The sequence below is a fragment of the Schistocerca gregaria genome, chromosome 9, assembly GCF_023897955.1.
Source record: "Schistocerca gregaria isolate iqSchGreg1 chromosome 9, iqSchGreg1.2, whole genome shotgun sequence".
NCBI classification, from domain to species: domain Eukaryota; kingdom Metazoa; phylum Arthropoda; class Insecta; order Orthoptera; family Acrididae; genus Schistocerca; species Schistocerca gregaria.
In genome coordinates this window covers 50670930-50679603 of record NC_064928.1, presented here as the reverse complement: position 1 = coordinate 50679603, position 8674 = coordinate 50670930, and the positions used below count along the sequence as shown (strand labels likewise).

The 8674-nt window shown below is 48.4% G+C and overlaps 3 non-coding genes across 3 annotated transcripts; all 3 read left to right on the top strand.

Moving 5' to 3' along the window:
• The first annotated feature begins 280 nt into the window (after positions 1–280).
• Positions 281–356, top strand: Trnaa-ggc (transfer RNA alanine (anticodon GGC)). The gene has a single exon. It is a non-coding gene; the product is annotated as a tRNA-Ala (tRNA).
• A 3083-nt stretch (positions 357–3439) lies between these two features.
• Trnaa-ggc (transfer RNA alanine (anticodon GGC)) lies at positions 3440–3515 on the top strand. Its single transcript has one exon. It is a non-coding gene; the product is annotated as a tRNA-Ala (tRNA).
• A 4663-nt stretch (positions 3516–8178) lies between these two features.
• Trnaa-ggc (transfer RNA alanine (anticodon GGC)) lies at positions 8179–8254 on the top strand. Its single transcript has one exon. It is a non-coding gene; the product is annotated as a tRNA-Ala (tRNA).
• Positions 8255–8674: the final 420 nt, after the last annotated feature.

Genomic DNA, 8674 nt, shown 5'->3' with positions numbered 1-8674 from the left:
CACAATGGGGCTCGAGATGTGTTTGTTACCTCAGGTGCTGTATGATTGTCGTCAAGGAGTGAAAACGGAGCAATTTGTGACGGCTCTTTCAATATAAGACGTTAAAAACAGACGGAATTTTCATTTGTAATAACAGAGCATCGAAACTACTTGGTACTTTTGTGTATATGAACGGGTCCGCGCCTTTGTACTCTGCTCCCTTCACCGCTACAAACCAACCAACCATCGTGTCCGTGCGCATCTGAGTCGCAAGGAATGGGGAATAGCGCAGTTTGCTCGTGCATGGGGCGTAGCTCAGTTGGTAGAGCGTTCGCTTGGCATGTGAAAGGTCCAGTGTTCAAACCGCGGCGCCTGCATTTTTTGTTGTCAGTGCATGGTAAGTGTTGGTCGCGGCGAACCTAAAGGCACGCAAGATGTTGCAAAGCCAGCGTCACAGACTGATATGATGTATACTGACGTAAGGAGAGCAAGATGTAAGTGTGGGGACCGGCTGTTATCGAGGTGTCATCGAGTGCAGATCTGTCTTAGGTATCGCGGCTTAACCTCATTGAAGTCTAGAGGGTGGACAACACGTTGGTTTTACTCAGAGCGGTGTCCGAATTCTATTATCGACGTTATACGTGCCACTTTCATTGTGGCCAACTACGATTCGATACATAATGCACGAAACCTGAAAGACACCCTAACGGATACATAGAGAGTAGTGTTTGTCTGCTGAATAATGGGAGTGCAAAGGTCTGTGTCGTCTATATGGCTGTATGTAGCACCATTAGTCTTCGGGGCGTCGGGCGTAGCTCAGATGGTAGAGCGCTCGCTTAGTATGCGAGAGGAACTGGGATCAATACCCAGTGCCTCCAGAATTTTTAACACACCTACATGCGCACCTTGCCATGCAAGTGGAATAATTCACAACCAGTAGATGTGTCTAGGAAGATACAAGCGAATGATTAGCATCCACAATTGACAAGCGTGCTGTCATTAGTGCGCAGGAAGCACCCTCCTCCCACGCCTACACTTAATTTAGAAACAGTACAAGTGTTCCTGTAAGATTCTCAAGCCTATGTCGGAAAGATCTGCCTTGCGCTGAGTTCACGTAAATTCCACTGCACATTCCTATTCTTTGCATGCAGTCAGCTGCTACTGGTGTTGTTAGTTGTGACTGCTGATAACAGATGCCGTAGCAATCAATTCATGGAGTGAGTTGTATGTTTTGCGGTAGTCTGTCTCTGACAAGCAAGCACAGGTGACATAGGTGCGAACACAGGAAGCTTGCAGACCCTCGCTGCCTGCAGACACCGAGCAGTCACACTAGGAGGGCGGCCTAAGCCGTAGGCGAAATGTGCTCATTCGCTTTGGCGCGACGTCGAACTATAAATAATGCTGTCACTAGCGTGAGCGTCGTGGAAAGTCGGAAAAGTCGGCTGCGAGGGTGAGTGCCAAGTTTGGGGAGCGTTTCGTAGTATGCGCAGTGCAATGGAGACGCGGAAACTTATTGTGGCCCAGTGTTTTGCAGTTGGACGACAAGATTGGTACACAGTAGTAAAGAGCGAGGCACTGAGTTGGCATGAATAATGGAATGCACAATGGGGCTCGAGATGTGTTTGTTACCTCAGGTGCTGTATGATTGTCGTCAAGAAGTGAAAACGGAGCAATTTGTGACGGCTCTTTCAATTTAAGACGTTAAAAACTGACGGAATTTTCATTTGTAATACCAGAGCATCGAAACTACTTGGAACTTTTGTGTATATGAACGGGTCCGCGCCTTTGTACTCTGCTCCCTTCACCGCTACAAACCAACCAACCATCGTGTCCGTGCGCATCTGAGTCGCAAAGAATGGGGAATAGCGCAGTTTGCTCGTGCATGGGGCGTAGCTCAGTTGGTAGAGCGTTCGCTTGGCATGTGAAACGTCCAGTGTTCAAGCCGCGGCGCCTACATTTTTTGTTTTCAGTGCATGGTAAGTGTTGGTCGCGGCGAACCTAAAGGCACGCAAGATGTTGCAAAGCCAGCGTCACAGACTGATATGATGTATACTGACGTAAGGAGAGCAAGATGTAAGTGTGGGGACCGGCTGTTATCGAGGTGTCATCGAGTGCAGATGTGTCTTAGGTATCGCGGCTTAACCTCATTGAAGTCTAGAGGGTGGACAACACGTTGGTCTTACTCAGAGCGGTGTCCGAATTCTATTTTCGACGTTATACGTGCCACTTTCATTGTGGCCAACTACTATTCGATACAGAATGCACGAAACCTGAAAGACACCCTAACGGATACACAGAGAGTAGTGTTTGTCTGCTGAATAATGGGAGTGCAAGGGTCTGTGTCGTCTATATGGCTGTATGTAGCACCATTAGTTTTCGGGGGGGGCGGGCGTAGCTCAGATGGTAGAGCGATCGCTTAGTATGCGAGAGGAACTGGGATCAATACCCAGTGCCTCCAGAATTTTTAACACACCTACATGCGCACCTTGCCATGCAAGTGGAATAATTCACAACCAGCAGATGTGTCTAGGAAGATACAAGCGAATGATTAGCATCCACAATTGACAAGCGTGCTGTTATTAGTGCGCAGGAAGCACCCTCCTCCCACGCCTACACTTAATTTAGAAACAGTACAAGTGTTCCTGTAAGATTCTCAAGCCTATGTCGGAAAGATCTGCCTTGCGCTGAGTTCACGTAAATTCCACTGCACATTCCTATTCTTTGCATGCAGTCAGCTGCTACTGGTGTTGTTAGTTGTGACTGCTGATAACAGATGCCGTAGCAATCAATTCATGGAGTGAGTTGTATGTTTTGCGGTAGTCTGTCTCTGACAAGCAAGCACAGGTGACATAGGTGCGAACACAGGAAGCTTGCAGACCCTCGCTGCCTGCAGACACCGAGCAGCCACACTAGGAGGGCGGCCTAAGCCGTAGGCGAAATGTGCTCATTCGCTTTGGCGCGACGTCGAACTATAAATAATGCTGTCACTAGCGTGAGCGTCGTGGAAAGTCGGAAAAGTCGGCTGTGAGGGTGAGTGCCAAGTTTGGGGAGCGTTTCGTAGTATGCGCAGTGCAATGGAGACGCGGAAACTTATTGTGGGCCAGTGTTTTGCAGTTGGACGACAAGATTGGTACACAGTAGTAAAGAGCGAGGCACTGAGTTGGCATGAATAATGGAGTGCACAATGGGGCTCGAGATGTGTTTGTTACCTCAGGTGCTGTATGATTGTCGTCAAGGAGTGAAAACGGAGCAATTTGTGACGGCTCTTTCAATATAAGACGTTAAAAACAGACGGAATTTTCATTTGTAATAACAGAGCATCGAAACTACTTGGTACTTTTGTGTATATGAACGGGTCCGCGCCTTTGTACTCTGCTCCCTTCACCGCTACAAACCAACCAACCATCGTGTCCGTGCGCATCTGAGTCGCAAAGAATGGGGAATAGCGCAGTTTGCTCGTGCATGGGGCGTAGCTCAGTTGGTAGAGCGTTCGCTTGGCATGTGAAAGGTCCAGTGTTCAAACCGCGGCGCCTGCATTTTTTGTTGTCAGTGCATGGTAAGTGTTGGTCGCGGCGAACCTAAAGGCACGCAAGATGTTGCAAAGCCAGCGTCACAGACTGATATGATGTATACTGACGTAAGGAGAGCAAGATGTAAGTGTGGGGACCGGCTGTTATCGAGGTGTCATCGAGTGCAGATCTGTCTTAGGTATCGCGGCTTAACCTCATTGAAGTCTAGAGGGTGGACAACACGTTGGTTTTACTCAGAGCGGTGTCCGAATTCTATTATCGACGTTATACGTGCCACTTTCATTGTGGCCAACTACGATTCGATACATAATGCACGAAACCTGAAAGACACCCTAACGGATACATAGAGAGTAGTGTTTGTCTGCTGAATAATGGGAGTGCAAAGGTCTGTGTCGTCTATATGGCTGTATGTAGCACCATTAGTCTTCGGGGCGTCGGGCGTAGCTCAGATGGTAGAGCGCTCGCTTAGTATGCGAGAGGAACTGGGATCAATACCCAGTGCCTCCAGAATTTTTAACACACCTACATGCGCACCTTGCCATGCAAGTGGAATAATTCACAACCAGTAGATGTGTCTAGGAAGATACAAGCGAATGATTAGCATCCACAATTGACAAGCGTGCTGTCATTAGTGCGCAGGAAGCACCCTCCTCCCACGCCTACACTTAATTTAGAAACAGTACAAGTGTTCCTGTAAGATTCTCAAGCCTATGTCGGAAAGATCTGCCTTGCGCTGAGTTCACGTAAATTCCACTGCACATTCCTATTCTTTGCATGCAGTCAGCTGCTACTGGTGTTGTTAGTTGTGACTGCTGATAACAGATGCCGTAGCAATCAATTCATGGAGTGAGTTGTATGTTTTGCGGTAGTCTGTCTCTGACAAGCAAGCACAGGTGACATAGGTGCGAACACAGGAAGCTTGCAGACCCTCGCTGCCTGCAGACACCGAGCAGTCACACTAGGAGGGCGGCCTAAGCCGTAGGCGAAATGTGCTCATTCGCTTTGGCGCGACGTCGAACTATAAATAATGCTGTCACTAGCGTGAGCGTCGTGGAAAGTCGGAAAAGTCGGCTGCGAGGGTGAGTGCCAAGTTTGGGGAGCGTTTCGTAGTATGCGCAGTGCAATGGAGACGCGGAAACTTATTGTGGCCCAGTGTTTTGCAGTTGGACGACAAGATTGGTACACAGTAGTAAAGAGCGAGGCACTGAGTTGGCATGAATAATGGAGTGCACAATGGGGCTCGAGATGTGTTTGTTACCTCAGGTGCTGTATGATTGTCGTCAAGGAGTGAAAACGGAGCAATTTGTGACGGCTCTTTCAATTTAAGACGTTAAAAACAGACGGAATTTTCATTTGTAATACCAGAGCATCGAAACTCCTTGGTACTTTTGTGTATATCAACGGGTCCGCGCCTTTGTACTCTGCTCCCTTCACCGCTACAAACCAACCAACCATCGTGTCCGTGCGCATCTGAGTCGCAAAGAATGGGGAATAGCGCAGTTTGCTCGTGCATGGGGCGTAGCTCAGTTGGTAGAGCGTTCGCTTGGCATGTGAAAGGTCCAGTGTTCAAGCCGCGGCGCCTACATTTTTTGTTTTCAGTGCATGGTAAGTGTTGGTCGCGGCGAACCTAAAGGCACGCAAGATGTTGCAAAGCCAGCGTCACAGACTGATATGATGTATACTGACGTAAGGAGAGCAAGATGTAAGTGTGGGGACCGGCTGTTATCGAGGTGTCATCGAGTGCAGATCTGTCTTAGGTATCGCGGCTTAACCTCATTGAAGTTTAGAGGGTGGACAACACGTTGGTCTTACTCAGAGCGGTGTCCGAATTCTAGTTTTCGACGTTATACGTGCCACTTTCATTGTGGCCAACTACGATTCGATACAGAATGCACGAAACCTGAAAGACACCCTAACGGATACACAGAGAGTAGTGTTTGTCTGCTGAATAATGGGAGTGCAAGGGTCTGTGTCGTCAATATGGCTGTATGTAGCACCATTAGTCTTCGGGGGAGCCTGCGTAGCTCAGATGGTAGAGCGATCGCTTAGTATGCGAGAGGAACTGGGATCAATACCCAGTGCCTCCAGAATTTTTAACACACCTACATGCGCACCTTGCCATGCAAGTGGAATAATTCACAACCAGCAGATGTGTCTAGGAAGATACAAGCGAATGATTAGCATCCACAATTGACAAGCGTGCTGTTATTAGTGCGCAGGAAGCACCCTCCTCCCACGCCTACACTTAATTTAGAAACAGTACAAGTGTTCCTGTAAGATTCTCAAGCCTATGTCGGAAAGATCTGCCTTGCGCTGAGTTCACGTAAATTCCACTGCACATTCCTATTCTTTGCATGCAGTCAGCTGCTACTGGTGTTGTTAGTTGTGACTGCTGATAACAGATGCCGTAGCAATCAATTCATGGAGTGAGTTGTATGTTTTGCGGTAGTCTGTCTCTGACAAGCAAGCACAGGTGACATAGGTGCGAACACAGGAAGCTTGCAGACCCTCGCTGCCTGCAGACACCAAGCAGCCACACTAGGAGGGCGGCCTAAGCCGTAGGCGAAATGTGCTCATTCGCTTTGGCGCGACGTCGAACTATAAATAATGCTGTCACTAGCGTGAGCGTCGTGGAAAGTCGGAAAAGTCGGCTGCGAGGGTGAGTGCCAAGTTTGGGGAGCGTTTCGTAGTATGCGCAGTGCAATGGAGACGCGGAAACTTATTGTGGGCCAGTGTTTTGCAGTTGGACGACAAGATTGGTACACAGTAGTAAAGAGCGAGGCACTGAGTTGGCATGAATAATGGAATGCACAATGGGGCTCGAGATGTGTTTGTTACCTCAGGTGCTGTATGATTGTCGTCAAGAAGTGAAAACGGAGCAATTTGTGACGGCTCTTTCAATTTAAGACGTTAAAAACTGACGGAATTTTCATTTGTAATACCAGAGCATCGAAACTACTTGGAACTTTTGTGTATATGAACGGGTCCGCGCCTTTGTACTCTGCTCCCTTCACCGCTACAAACCAACCAACCATCGTGTCCGTGCGCATCTGAGTCGCAAAGAATGGGGAATAGCGCAGTTTGCTCGTGCATGGGGCGTAGCTCAGTTGGTAGAGCGTTCGCTTGGCATGTGAAACGTCCAGTGTTCAAGCCGCGGCGCCTACATTTTTTGTTTTCAGTGCATGGTAAGTGTTGGTCGCGGCGAACCTAAAGGCACGCAAGATGTTGCAAAGCCAGCGTCACAGACTGATATGATGTATACTGACGTAAGGAGAGCAAGATGTAAGTGTGGGGACCGGCTGTTATCGAGGTGTCATCGAGTGCAGATGTGTCTTAGGTATCGCGGCTTAACCTCATTGAAGTCTAGAGGGTGGACAACACGTTGGTCTTACTCAGAGCGGTGTCCGAATTCTATTTTCGACGTTATACGTGCCACTTTCATTGTGGCCAACTACTATTCGATACAGAATGCACGAAACCTGAAAGACACCCTAACGGATACACAGAGAGTAGTGTTTGTCTGCTGAATAATGGGAGTGCAAGGGTCTGTGTCGTCTATATGGCTGTATGTAGCACCATTAGTTTTCGGGGGGGGCGGGCGTAGCTCAGATGGTAGAGCGATCGCTTAGTATGCGAGAGGAACTGGGATCAATACCCAGTGCCTCCAGAATTTTTAACACACCTACATGCGCACCTTGCCATGCAAGTGGAATAATTCACAACCAGCAGATGTGTCTAGGAAGATACAAGCGAATGATTAGCATCCACAATTGACAAGCGTGCTGTTATTAGTGCGCAGGAAGCACCCTCCTCCCACGCCTACACTTAATTTAGAAACAGTACAAGTGTTCCTGTAAGATTCTCAAGCCTATGTCGGAAAGATCTGCCTTGCGCTGAGTTCACGTAAATTCCACTGCACATTCCTATTCTTTGCATGCAGTCAGCTGCTACTGGTGTTGTTAGTTGTGACTGCTGATAACAGATGCCGTAGCAATCAATTCATGGAGTGAGTTGTATGTTTTGCGGTAGTCTGTCTCTGACAAGCAAGCACAGGTGACATAGGTGCGAACACAGGAAGCTTGCAGACCCTCGCTGCCTGCAGACACCGAGCAGCCACACTAGGAGGGCGGCCTAAGCCGTAGGCGAAATGTGCTCATTCGCTTTGGCGCGACGTCGAACTATAAATAATGCTGTCACTAGCGTGAGCGTCGTGGAAAGTCGGAAAAGTCGGCTGTGAGGGTGAGTGCCAAGTTTGGGGAGCGTTTCGTAGTATGCGCAGTGCAATGGAGACGCGGAAACTTATTGTGGGCCAGTGTTTTGCAGTTGGACGACAAGATTGGTACACAGTAGTAAAGAGCGAGGCACTGAGTTGGCATGAATAATGGAGTGCACAATGGGGCTCGAGATGTGTTTGTTACCTCAGGTGCTGTATGATTGTCGTCAAGGAGTGAAAACGGAGCAATTTGTGACGGCTCTTTCAATATAAGACGTTAAAAACAGACGGAATTTTCATTTGTAATAACAGAGCATCGAAACTACTTGGTACTTTTGTGTATATGAACGGGTCCGCGCCTTTGTACTCTGCTCCCTTCACCGCTACAAACCAACCAACCATCGTGTCCGTGCGCATCTGAGTCGCAAAGAATGGGGAATAGCGCAGTTTGCTCGTGCATGGGGCGTAGCTCAGTTGGTAGAGCGTTCGCTTGGCATGTGAAAGGTCCAGTGTTCAAACCGCGGCGCCTGCATTTTTTGTTGTCAGTGCATGGTAAGTGTTGGTCGCGGCGAACCTAAAGGCACGCAAGATGTTGCAAAGCCAGCGTCACAGACTGATATGATGTATACTGACGTAAGGAGAGCAAGATGTAAGTGTGGGGACCGGCTGTTATCGAGGTGTCATCGAGTGCAGATCTGTCTTAGGTATCGCGGCTTAACCTCATTGAAGTCTAGAGGGTGGACAACACGTTGGTTTTACTCAGAGCGGTGTCCGAATTCTATTATCGACGTTATACGTGCCACTTTCATTGTGGCCAACTACGATTCGATACATAATGCACGAAACCTGAAAGACACCCTAACGGATACATAGAGAGTAGTGTTTGTCTGCTGAATAATGGGAGTGCAAAGGTCTGTGTCGTCTATATGGCTGTATGTAGCACCATTAGTCT